The 13,606-nt window shown below is 43.2% G+C and overlaps 1 non-coding gene across 1 annotated transcript; it reads right to left on the bottom strand.

Moving 5' to 3' along the window:
* Positions 1-10,580: 10,580 nt before the first annotated feature.
* LOC108704129 lies at positions 10,581-13,105 on the bottom strand. The gene is made up of 3 exons (XR_005964519.1): positions 13,021-13,105; positions 11,759-12,374; positions 10,581-11,144 (listed from the first exon to the last, which is right to left on the bottom strand). It is a non-coding gene; the product is annotated as an uncharacterized LOC108704129 (transcript).
* Positions 13,106-13,606: the final 501 nt, after the last annotated feature.

The raw sequence follows: 13,606 nt of genomic DNA, 5'->3' as shown, positions 1-13,606 counted from the left end.
TAGTAGGAGGTTGTTAGTCTGTCTGACCCTGGTGCTTTTCCCAATGGGGTTGTGTTAATTGCTTCCTGAATTTCACTTGGCCGAATAGGCGCATTTAATATATGCAATTGTGCTGGTGTTATTTGAGGGAGATTTGTTTTAGTAAAAAAGGTGTTGATATCCTGCTAGCTTGGTTGTGGGGTGTTTGTATCTTGTTGCAGGTTGTATAAAGTTGAGTAATATTCTGAAAATTTGTCTGCTATTGCTTTTGGGCTGGTTATTTTTCCATTATCTTTATTGAGTATGTTATCTATAGCTTGGGTTTTCTGTTTCTGTCTGAGCAGATTGGCTAGTAGTTTTGATGCTTTATTGCCTTTTGTGTAATGGTTTAATTGTAGTCATTGGAGGCAGTGCATGAGTGAGAGTTTCTAGTTTAGGTTTTTGGTTCCCCTCCGATGTATCCAATTCTAGTGATAGTGGTATGTTAAAGTCTTCCCCTATTGTTACTCGGCCTTGCTTTATTTTGTCCAGTGTTCTGAAGAAGGTTTGGTAAAAGGAGGACTGTTTTGTTGTTGGAGCATATACTGATGCTATTGTGTAAATTTAGTCTTGCATCTCTATTATGGCGATCATGTACTGTATCTGCCTTGTGTGTCAGTTTGTTGTTTGATTAGTTGTGGGGTGGATGTGGTGTCAAACCAGAACGCTACCCCATTTTTCTGGGACTGCTCGCATATAGTTGTAATTAGTATTCTTTACAGTCAAGCCTAGTGGGTTGTCCTGTTATTAGATGGGGTTCCTATAGGCATTGTATGGTTACTTTTGCTTGTTTGGCCCAATGTATTAGTTGTGACCTTTTATTGGGGCTGATTAACCCGTTTAACATTTAGGGTTGTTATTGAAACTGCCATTTTATATGGTGCAGGTGTGATGCTTTTGCAAGGTACTCACTCTTTTGTAGTTTGGTGAAGGTTGTTATCTGCCGTAATGTATTGTGGGTTCTCAATGTTCTTTTGGCCTCTCCTTTATGTAGCCTAGGTTCAGCCCAGTTTGCAGCAGTCAGAGCCTGGTTGGAAGTGGTGGGGGTGGTGGTAGGGAGGGAAAGGGTGTAAGAGCTAAGAAAGAAAAACGAAATTTAACTTACCGTAATTTCCTTTTCCTTCAAGTCCATACAGCAGCACATTACGGGTTAACTCCCCCCTCCCCACAAGTAGGACGAGCATGGACCAATAATCTTTAAGAAGGCGTCTCCTCCCCCACCAACCCGTGTTATAAAAAAAGTACACACACACAACTGCATGTAATATTTATTAGGGTGGGCAAAAAAAGTGCTGCTGTATGGACTTGAAGGAAAAGGAAATTATGGTAAGTTAAATTTCGTTTTTCCTTCACGTCCTATACATCAGCACATTACGGGATATAGCAAGTAATAGGGTGGGATATTCACATCAATTCCCATGAAGAACAGTTTGGAGCACCACTCTACCAAAAGCTGCTTCCTGCAAAGCATCCACATCCAGCCTATAATGCTTGGAGAAAGTATGTAGGCTTGACCACGTTGCCGCTTTACAAATTTTATCTGGTGGAACAAGAAGACGTTCTGCCCAAGACGTTGCTGTTGCCCTTGTTGAATGAGCCTTAATGAAAATTGGGGGAGAAAATTTTGCAGCTATATAACAGGTCTGAATAGCATCTTTTATCCATCTTGATGGGGTTAACTTTGATACTGCCAGGCCTTTATTTTTCCCCGACATAGCAACAAAGAGATGTTCGGATCTTCTGAATGATTCTCTTTGAGCAAGGTACCTCTTTATCACCCTGCAGACATCCAAGGAATGATACCTCAGTTCTTCCTCTGTCACTGGATTAGAACAAAAAGACGGAAGTCTAATTTCCTGTCTTATATTAATCGTAGAAGGAACTTTAGGCGAGAAATCAGGAAGTGTTCTGAGCACAATTTGATCTGGATAGAATTGCAGATAAGGTTCTTTAGCTCCTAAAGCCTGAATTTCACTAACCCTTCTCGCCGAAGTTATCGCCGTAAGAAAAACTGCCTTGAAAGAGAGGTGCTTTAAGTCAATCCTATCCAAAGGTTCAAAGGGAGGATCACATAACCCTTCTAAGACCGTGTTCAAGTCCCATTGAGGAACCGGGTCTTGGACCAATGGTCTTAATTTTTGCGCTGCCTTCATAAACCTCTGAATTAGAGGAACAGTAGACAAACGGATGCCTAGATAAGATGAGATTGCAGAGATCTGCACTTTGAGTGTCCCAGGTCTTAAATTCTTGTCTAGTCCACTTTGGAGGAAGTCCAGTATATCCTTAATTGTAGGAGAATCCACATTTACATTTTCTATGAGGCACCATTCCTTAAAAACCTTGACTGTCTTAGAATAGGCTTTTGAAGTAGAAAACTTCCTGGAATGAAGAAGAGTACTAATTACTCTTTCAGATAGTCCAGATGATGTTAATAGGGGCCTGTCAACCTCCGGGCAGTGAGCCTCAGGCGTGTTAAATCCGGATGAAGTGCTTGGTCTTGAGAGATCAAATCTTTCACCTGGGGAAGAACCCAGTAATTCCCGTGGCACATCTTCATGACCTGGGAAAACCAAACTCTTCGGCCATTAGGGAAGAATTATTATTACGGATGCCTGATCCCGGCGAATCTTCCGGATTACCCTGTTGATCATAGGAATTGAGGGAAAGATGTAAGCTAGTCTGAATCTCCAGCTGATTGTCATCGCGTCCAGAACCCAAGGTTGGTCCTGCTGGATTAGAGAGCAGAATCTGGGAAGCTTGGTGTTCTTCCTGGTTGCCATTAGATCCACTTCCGGAGTGCCCCAAAGGCACATTAACTTCAGGAAAATATCTTCTTTCAAGGACCATTCCTTGGGATCTAACCTCAGTCTGCTCAGACGGTCTGCCAGAATATTGTCTTTCCCCTTGATGTGAACCGCTGATATGGCTAATAGATTGTCTTCTGCCCACAAAAGAATTCTTTGAGCTTCTTTGAGAAGAATATGGGATTTTGTTCCCCCTTGACGATTCAGATATGATACAATTGAGTTGTCGGACTGTATCCTGATCGCTTTGCCTTTGATGAGCTCTGTGAAAAACATTAGGGCATTGAAAACAACTCTCATCTCTCTGAAGTTGGATGAGAGAGATTTTTCCATGGCATCCCACACACCCTGAGCTGAATGACTCTTCATATGAGCTCCCCAGCCCAAGGCAGATGCGTCTGTTGTTATTAAGTTCCATTCCGGTTCCAGGATTTAGAGTCCCCTGAAAAATCTGTCTGTCTGGAGCCACCATTTGAGAGCATTCAAAGTGTCCTGGGAAATTATCCAGTGGAATCCAATGACTCTACTGTCCTGTCCCAGTGAACCAGAACTTCTTGTTGAAGAGGACGCATGTGTAATCTCGCCCATGGAACAGCTTCTATTGATGAAGCCATCAGACCTAATACCTTCATCATCTGTCTCAAGGAGACTGGATATGGCCTCATGAGGTGTATTATCTGATTCTTCATGTTGTGAATCCTCTGAGGAGTCAGCGTGACATACATAGTTTCTGTGTTGAGACACATTCCCAAGAACTGCTTTTGTCTGGATGGAAGAAGAGATGATTTCTCTTTGTTGATTATCCATCCAAGATGCTGCAGGATCTCTAAGGCTCTTGTCAAGTGTTTGTGAAGGAGAGACGCAGAAACAGCCTTGAACAGCCAGTCGTCCAGATATGGTAAGACATGTATGCCCTCCTGTCTTAGCACAGCCGCAACTGAGGCTACCACCTTCGTGAATATTCTCGGGGCTGACGTGATCCCAAACGGCAACACCCGAAACTGGAAATGATGTAGCTGACCCTGGAGATACACAGCTATCCTCAGAAATTTCCTGTGACCCGGAAACATGGGTATGTGGAGATATGCATCCTTGAGATCTATTGTGGCAAGGTAATCTCCGGGCTCCAGAATCTGAAGAACCGATCTTATGGTCTCCATCCTGAAGCGCTTTTTCCGGATGAAGCGATTGACAAATCTGAGGTCTATAACTGTTCGAAATGACCCATCTGTTTTTGGCACTAGAAAAACAATAGAATAAGTGCCTGATCCTTCCTCCAAAGGTGGAACTTTTTCTAGCACTTTTTTGTCGCAAAAAGAATGAATTGCTTCTTCTAAAGCTCTTTGTTTTTGAAAAGAAGCAGTTTTGGGAGTGGGAAGATATCTTGCAGGAGGGAATTGGTGAAATTCAACCTTGTATCCTTCTTTGATCAGCTGTAGGACCATAGAACCGATACCAGATCCTGCCAGTGTTGAAGAAAAAAAAGTCAGCCTTCCTCCCACCTGAAAGCTTCTGGCGTCAGAAATCCCACTTTCGGCCTGAAGGGAAAGCTCTGTTTTTTCCCCTATTAGCTCTAGATCCAGTTTGAGATCTGGGCCGATTCTTCTCTTTTTCCTTCTTACTATATCTTGGCTGTCTCACTCTTGCTGGAGACCTCTTTTGCCGTCGAAAAAAGGAACCTCTCCACCTAGTCCTCTGCCTATCTTGGGGCAGAGTCTTACCTTTATCATCAGACATCTTCTCAATGAGACTGTCTAATTTCGAGCCAAAAAGGTGGCCCGGTTCAAAAGGCATATTGCACAGATTAACCTTGGAAGTATTATCTGCTACCCAAGGCTTCAGCCATATCGCTCTCCTCGCTGAGGTGGAAAGGGCCATGGCCCTAGATGCCAATTTCAGACACTCAATTGATTGTCACACAAAAACTCGGATGACAATTTAATCACATTCTTTGATTTAAGAAGTGATTCTCTTGAGACCTTATTCTCAATATCATCCTCCAACTGGGTCAACCAGTTTCTCATAGCTCTGGAAACGGCAGAGGGGCAACCAATGGCTTGCATTGGGCCGAGGCAGAAGAATAAATGCGTCTCAAAGAGCATTCAGCTTTACGATCCATAGCGTCTCTCAATCCTGAACCATCTTCCACTGGAATTGTAGTTCTCTTTGAGAGACGCGCAACTGCCACATCCACCACTGGGGGAGCTTCCCAAGACTTTGCTTCATCGTCAATTGGGAACAACGACTTAAATCTTTTATTTAAGACTGGTGCTTTATCAGGAGTCTTCCATTCAAACTGGATTAGGTCCTTAATAACAGGATGTAATGGAAAAGCTTTACCCTTTTTAACAGATTCCTGAGATTTATCCATATCACTCACTTTCCCCTCTTGAGCCTCAATTGCTCCTTTAACAGCCTTGATCAGCTTAGAGACATTATCCGCTTGAAAAAGGGACATGTCAATTATCTCCTCATCTGAGGAAGAAACAGCTTCATCGATCACAAAAAAATCACCTTCCCCAACAGACGAGGGAGTATCAGGAGTCGATGGCTTAGGAACATCCTTAAGGAGGGATTCTTTAAACTCCAAAAAAGTCTTCTGGAGCATATCTTTAAACCACTCCATAGCTTGCTCTGGGTGACCAGGAGGAGGAACCTCTTTAGCAAGGCAATTCTCACAGCGACCCCTAGGATATGCATCCGGGAGCGGGGTCTGACACTCTCTACAGGCAAGATGTTTAGACTTCGATGTTCTTTTCCCCTTGGCTTGCTTCATTTGGCTGGACATCTAAAAAAACAAACAAACACCTTCTTGCCAGCACTGAGAGAATGAGAGAGAGAGAGAGAGAGAGAGAGGGGAATAGTACAAGAAAAAAAACAAAGCTGCACAGGCTACTAACAGTACCTCAGTATGCTTTGCAGGTGGCTGCAGCCCCAGGAAGAACGACACTGTCGATTTCTTTCACTGCAAAAGGGCATTGCGCCCTGTAATGAATGGATTTTTAAAACTTGCCAGTTCTGATGACGTCACCGGCGTGCGCAAACCCGGAAGAAGCGCTACTGCGCATGCGCCCGCTCCATTCCCCAGACCTGCAGCCACAACCTTAGGAAGAAAGCTTCTGCTCCCTTCCCGGAAGAATGCTACCCGTTCGGTAGTTCCCCCTGCGGTCTTCAGAGCTCTCAGGCACCGGCATCCTCATCTTCAGTCCTCTGCTCCCTACCTGCAGTCAGGTAGGACGAAAAAAACACGGGTTGGTGGGGGAGGAGGCGCCTTCTTAAAGATTATTGGTCCATGCTCGTCCTACTTGTGGGGAGGGGGGAGTTAACCCGTAATGTGCTGATGTATAGGACGTGAAGGAAAGATATGGTTAAAGACATCATTATCATAACTTTTACACATTTTAACTTATATACAAAAATACTGAATATAGCATTGTGTGGGATGGCTTCTTGGTACATATGTTTACTATTCTCTGTTTTTCCAATCTTGTTTGCTATTGTCTTAATGTATTTGTATTGTGAAGCCATGGATGGAGGGCCATGGTTGGCGTTAAAGAGAGCAACTTTCATTTTTGAAACTGACATTAGTCTGTTGTAATACTTCAGGTGTTGTCATTAGGTTCCGGGTCGGCATTGCCATGTGCTGCGTTCCTGCTTGTAGTTCTGCACTGGGTGGTTTTGCTCATTTGCCATTCTTGCGGAAGTCTAGGCATTTTGGTAGATTTCTTTTGTGGTATGTCTAATAATAATTGATAATTATTATTGTGGTATGTCTGATAATAATTGAGTCCCATGTTGTGGTGTGTCCAGAATATAGGGTGTGTTATTGTATAGTACCCTAAGTTTCACTGGAAATAACCCATCTGTATTCCTTGCGTTTTTTTCATTGTATGTGCTGAGAGGTCAGGGTAGCATTGGAGCATATTGTACTTTTCAGGTATTGCTTGTTAGTCTCAAAATGCCGTTAATGTTAGTTCCTTAATGTGGAAGAAATGAAGTCTTAGTATTACCTCCCTTGGTGCATTTTTGTAATCTATGTGCTCTATCAATCAATGACAGATCAGGATTTTCATTTGGGAAGATATCTTGCAGCATGATTTTTAGGTATTGGTGCAGTTCCTCCATTTTCACTAGCTCTGATACACCTCTCAGCCTGATATTGTTTCTTCTATATCTGCCATTTATTAGTATTGAGTTGATGTACTTCATACTCTAATGCGGTGTCATTGTGTGAGCTGACCAGTTCCACCATTTTGTTTTCCAGGTGATCTGTGCAGCCTTCTATCTGTTTGACCCCCCTGTGGAGTTCTGCTACAGCACCCCTGATATCTGCCTGAAGATCGGATCTTAATGTGGTGAGTATGTCTTTCAGTATAGGCAGTGTTATTGTGTGCTGAGGTCGCCCATCTAAGAGCAGTTGCGCTGCTGTACTTGCCTTCTCATCCGTGCTCGCTGGGCTGCTGTTGCCAGATTCGGCGCCATCTTGGAGGGAGAGACGTGTGTCTGCCAGTGAACTGGATATGGGGTAGAATGTGTAATTTTTACAGGTGACGGCCTTTTTCTGAGTTTCCCCATGCTATCCGGTCAGCTCTTACCGGGTTGCTGGCTTAAAAACCCTCTAATTACACATTTCCATGTGTCCCAAAGTAATGGGAGATCATTAACGGAATCTCTGTTTTCATTGGGTGGGTGATGTGCAATCACGACTCGACTCTAGGATGGAAACAGCCGAATCCAACTGCAAAATCGATCGAGTTAACGATCATCATCGCTTGGTTTATTCATATCAAACATATGGAAGACCTCGATAATAGAGGTAGGAGAAACAACCTCTGCATTCGGGGCATACCGGAGACAGTTCCACAACCTGAACTTCGGACCATGGTATGTGCCATATTTAATGCTATATTGGGCAAAACACCTACTGACCCATTGGAACTGGACAGGGTACATAGAACTCTAGGACCCCAGAGATATAGGTCAGAAAGGCCCAGGGACGTCATTTGTTGCGTACATCATTTCTCCATTAAGGAGGATATTCTACGTAAAATGCGTGATCAACAAACATTCTTCTATCAATCCTATGACGTCGCCATTTTCCCAGATTTGGCATGGCTCACACTGCAACAACGTAGAGCCTTAAGGCCCCAGACAACGGTCCTACGAGATAAAGGCATTCCATATCGGTGGAGCTTCCCATTTGCCCTCATTGCTTCCAAGGACAACAAGCAATACTCCCTGAAGGAACCAGATGACATAGATTCCTTTTGTCAAGCGATAGATCTCCCCAAGATACCACTCACTGATTGGGCGGATTTAGCTTATAATGGAGACTTTTTGGAACGCCTAAATACAGATCACTGGAAACCTGCGCATCAACGCTCCCCCCGTGAAGGGACTGGCAAGGGTCCCAAAGTCTCACGACAGGATTAGGGGTGAGTTCCTTTGCTTCTACAGTAACGACCTATAAAATGGATTCTAATTTCCGAGACTGTTGTACCCCACTTTGTAACTCTATGCATATGCACATGCTCTGATCTACAACTACTCATAGACTATCCCTACAGAGTCGACCCGAAAGGGAAGGGATATTCTACACTACATTCTATGTACTAGATGTGATACCTATACCAGATACTTTATCTCATCAGCAAAGACTATTGGATATTATAAGTATGACTTGCTCCTCCCAGATTCGATACTATTCGAAGACTTACCTGTTCACACAGTGTATACAGGGAGGCCCATGGCTCGGACACAAACGCCTTGCAACATTCACTCATACTCACAGGCTGATACAAATGGCCCATCCAACAAAACTATGGGCTCTGGATCGCATTTTACACTACCCGAGAACATTTCAGGACTATGATTTCATCAATACTATATAAATAAAGGAAACTCATATATTGGCCCACTTGGACTACTGCAAAGTGCTTATAAATACCATAGATGATTGGATCCAGAGGCCTTGGGTCTCACGTGGAAGACATTGCAAGCACCGGTTTTGGATGACTTTGAGATGGCTTTAATAGTTGTTTCTTCAATGGACTTTTGCTCTACAATTTCTACAGTTCTAATTCCACCATTTCTAAGTATATCTTGTTTATGTGTTTATGTATTTATGTTTATTTCATTTGATGCTAGGATGGGAAGGGTTACTCCCTTTTTTTTTCTTCTCCTTTTTTTTCTCTCCATCGGAGTCCTGTATATTTATGTTAAATAACAACAATACAGGGACTAGGACCCAATGGCACTCACTAACTTTGCCATTAAAGACATTGCAGATCAAAAACTGGGAGGATATTTTGGTGCATCCCTACTGCATTATATCAATTAAATGAACCTTTATACAGATTTTTGGGATTTATCTCAGACTCCCAGTTTTACATTGTAAAAAAAAAATAAAAAAGTTTAAAAATTCCCATATTGCTAATAAATCAAGCACATCTTTGTCACTGAGGTCGTCCCATGAGTTATTACAAGTTATTATTACAGAGAAAAAGGAAATCATTTTTTAAATTTGGATTATTCAAATAAAATGGACCCTGTGGGAGACAGCCTATCTGTAATTCGGAGCTTTCGGGATAATGGGTTTCCATTATCCCGAAAAAGATGTACATGGAGTGGTCCGTTTGGCAAGTGCCACTGCCTTGTGGTGATTGTGACACCAGCACTATTGGAAGAGCCCATTTACCTTGTTATTGCTAAATATATAGCACTGTGACTAGCCATTGTGCCACCCAACTTACAACCTTTGTCCTTTGAACATATTTGCAGAAAAGAGACATAGGTCAAACATAGCATCACCACTTTCACACAGAGCTTTATACAGACCAGACATGGGGAGAGCATGGCTTGTATATAGTGCCAATGTTGACCTTTAGAGCCCTGCAAAGCAGCAGTGCCAAGCATCATGCCATGCACTACAGTGTATTGAAGAGGAGATGGTTGAAGGCATTTACCTGACATTACCTTACCTGTCATTATTGTTTTGAGAACTATTACTGCATATTTTTAAGACATTCATTTCCCAATCGATTGTATCAATTGGCCAAAATGGAATGTTCTTTTAAAGGAGACATATGGGATAAATGAAACATTATGTAGGCAATTATGAGTAATATATGGGTGCTGCTTTTACATGGTGCTAAAAATTAATATCTTCAAAAATAGCCCCTTTATTGGCGCTCCATATAGATGTTCTCTGGTCCCTGTTTCATATGAGGGGTAGGGGGTGTCCGAACGATTCTTGCCAGAAGCACAGTAAGAGGGGGACAGCCAATCACAGACCTCCAGTATCAAACGCAGACAGGCATCAGTTCCTACTAGGTCCTGCTAGCTGCTGATTGGTTTCTGTCCTACAGTGCAGTGAGCTGAGAGCCGCCAGCTCCCCTGCACAGCCTGGGAATTCAGGGAGCAGGAAGTGGAAGCGAAGGGAGGGATTATTAGGGTTTTTGCAGAAATATTCAATAAAGCAGCCTGAAACACTACCTTTTTAAAGCACAATTCTAAATGAGTTTAACGCACTGGTACATTATTATTATTTTTTTTTTACACAAAATGTCTCCTTTAAGAGCTTTTAAGAGAGCTAAAGTGGGTTCAGAATTAGAAATATAACCTTTTATGTCTAGTGTGGGGCCAACGTCCCTATTCCAGTTAGCGACAAGTAGAGAAAATAGTGGGTAGTATATATTTATATTTTCTGTAGCAGCAGATATGATAAGGAAAGTTGCCTTTTGGGCATTTGTTCAAGAAATGTGTTGGAACAGAATAGAGAAATGTGGATACAAATATGGATGGATGCCTATTCCGTATACCAAACGATAAAATCCTAGATCATAGAGGAAAAGATGGATCATAAGAAGGGGGCAGGTAAGAAACAGCTGTTCTGGATGCCAGGTCTTGGTGTGCACTGAGGAGAAAGGTTCCTGGTGGGGAAGTTGCCATCTGCTCCACCAATTGGCACACAGCTTGTGTCAGATGCCCAAGTTCCTGCATGTGCTAGGGCCTGGGCTTGTGACTGGATTAGCGCATGATTTGTCTGGACCATAGTTTTTACTGCATTTTCCAGGCAGACCATTCTGCTCTCTAATAAGAGTTCATTTCTGCATTGGCTTCGGAAAAGTTCATTGTGTTCCCGAATGCTTTCCACTAGCTGTCCAACATGGTGAGCCAGCAGATCTGGCTCCATGGCTATTTCTACAGGCTCATGTCCTCTCATTGGAGGCGTTGGTGAATGCCTAATAAAGCCTAGCTGTGTGTCAGGGGAAGCAATAACAGAAATGGGACTCTCTGGATCTTCCATAGAAATAATGTGATCTGAAAGAAAAGGAACATACTGGTCAGCCATATTAAAATGATATGCAGGGTTTTTAAACATAGACCATAGATCACATAGCAAGATAGCTAACAAAATAGCTAACCTTTATGTGCTTCCCAGCAAAGTGACCTTGGGAGGTTTTCTTTTCTTTTTTTTTTTTATAGAAGAGGAACACTGTGGGGAAAGGTTAGTGATTTTACTCGTGGGGACAACCACTTTCAGGCACTTTACATAAATACAATTTCAGGTGTTACTGTGAGCACTGTAGCCCCTCTGGGATATACATGACTATGTAAAGAAATGCACATGCCCATAAAGAAGAGCAGAGAGGTAGAATATGCGGCTATGTTAATGCAAGAATAGGCGGTCAGGATAGAGTCTGCCAGGATTGTATGTAACACAATCTTATACTATTTATTTAACTGATAGTTAATGGTGGACCCGGAGCCTGACACAGAGTACAAACTGTCTGAGGTACCTAAAAGGACATGAACTCAACCAAATGATAATATCTTTTGAAGTATCTACTTTTTTGTGACATTATTATGCATGAGAGGAAATGCAAATCTATTGACACACCCACAAGTGTTCATTGTATGTTCAGGTGACTTACTATTGGTAGAGGATGTGGGCACTATTTTTAGTAGTATTCTCTGGCTATTTTGGGCCTCTGTCTCGTTGGTAGACTCTTCTTGCTCACAGGGAACCACATGATTTATCTCACAAGGTTCCTCCTGTAAGCCATTGGTCATCAGAGAAACCCATTCCTCCTCCTCACTTTCTATTATGTCCAACCCTTCAGAGACTCCATAAATCATCTGTGGAGTCATTGTCCATGCCGCCATCTCCTCGAACTTTGTTAGATGGGTCTCTTCCAATCCCTTCTCTTGCATCTGCCTCCTCATCTGTAGGAGTTTCTTTTTTGTAGTTCTTCTCAGTTTATGCCACCTCTTCTTTAGGTCCCCAATAGTGGGGTGAGTGATGCTTGAGGCATTCGCCCTCCGCAAGATCTCTGCCCATTTGTGTGCCTTGCACTGCATGTCTGCCAGGTTGTGCTGGGCACGGAACAGTAGCTTATTATATGAGGATAATTCTTTTGGCCACAATTGCAAGCTCTTCTGGTTTGAACCTGGTCTTCCTCTTGTGCACTTTGGCCTGCCATTGGCTCGTCACCTGTGTTGGCTGTGCAGCAGAAGCCCCTACAGTAAGAATATAGGGGGTGAGACAAACTTATACTCCATCTTGATATCGCCAGTTTTTTTTTTTTTCATATTAACTATGTATCATTTGGAAAGAAAACTGTAGCTCACAATAAACTGTTTAGGTTCCCTACCACAAACTCACTTTTGTTCTGGGGTGTTCCTTCCTATGCACCTATATAGGTTTGGACTGGGGGGCTTGGGGCCCAACGGGGCTACTGTTCCAAGGCCACCTTCTGGCCCCCACCTGCCGCGCCACATTTGTCCAGACACGCGCGGCACCGGATCTGTTCGTATGTGCGTCAGTGCGCACATGCTAAATTATTTTACAGCGACCCCCGACAAAGAGGGGTTGCGCCACTAAGAAGCGGATCTGGGCCAACATTGCACCTATATAAAGCAAACTTTTCAGTGGTAGCCTCGCTTGGATCACTTAATTGTTGTTATGAAGTGTTAATAAATAATTTTTGCTTTCTTCTGCTCTATAGTACTTAGAAAGATATAGGGGCAAATTCACTAAAGGCAAAAGGATCCGCCACACTCTGTGCCACTTCACCCAGGCGTAAATCCGTTACCCACAAGCTAATTCAATAAAATGCAAAGTTGCATCTCTGTAGCCGAATGCTGGCTAAGTTTCGCTATCGTTAATTTGTCAGAACGAGCATTTCGTGCAAACTTTCACTAACATTCATTTCTGCCTTGTGAAACTTCTTCTCATCACTAATTTGGGTTATGACCATCTGACTCTTGAGTCTTGTCATGTATGACTCTCTTTGAGGGACCTTACTCTTAGGCAACTTTTCATGTGTTGATACATCAGAATATTCATTACTATCTCATATATCATCACTACTGAAAAAATAGCTCATCTTTGGTGTCATGGTCTTGGCGGCCATTTTCTCTAGACGAGTGAGTCGAGTTTTCTTCCTTGGCGACACACTGTAAGGATCCACTTCCACGTTCCTTCCGGCGCAGGCGCGCTCATCGGGGAACCGATGCGCGTCAGCACGCAGCGTTGGACGCCGGCGACGGTCGCCGACGCAGGGGTGTCAGCGACGGACGCCGATGACGGACGCACTGACGTCAGCTGTGCGACGCCAGCGTGATGACGCCAGTTTGGCGCCAAATAAGCTCTATTTAGTCCTAACCAGTACTGTGACTCCTTGCCTGGTTATTAGGTTATTTGACTGAAACCCTAGCATTGTATTCTACTGATCTTCTGTGTTTGACCTCAGCTTGTTCCCGGATTGTCTATTGCCGCC

This window comes from Xenopus laevis, chromosome 9_10S, assembly GCF_017654675.1.
Source record: "Xenopus laevis strain J_2021 chromosome 9_10S, Xenopus_laevis_v10.1, whole genome shotgun sequence".
NCBI classification, from domain to species: Eukaryota; Metazoa; Chordata; class Amphibia; order Anura; family Pipidae; genus Xenopus; species Xenopus laevis.
Note: the sequence above shows the minus strand (reverse complement) of the source record. Positions and strands in the feature narration are given on the sequence as shown.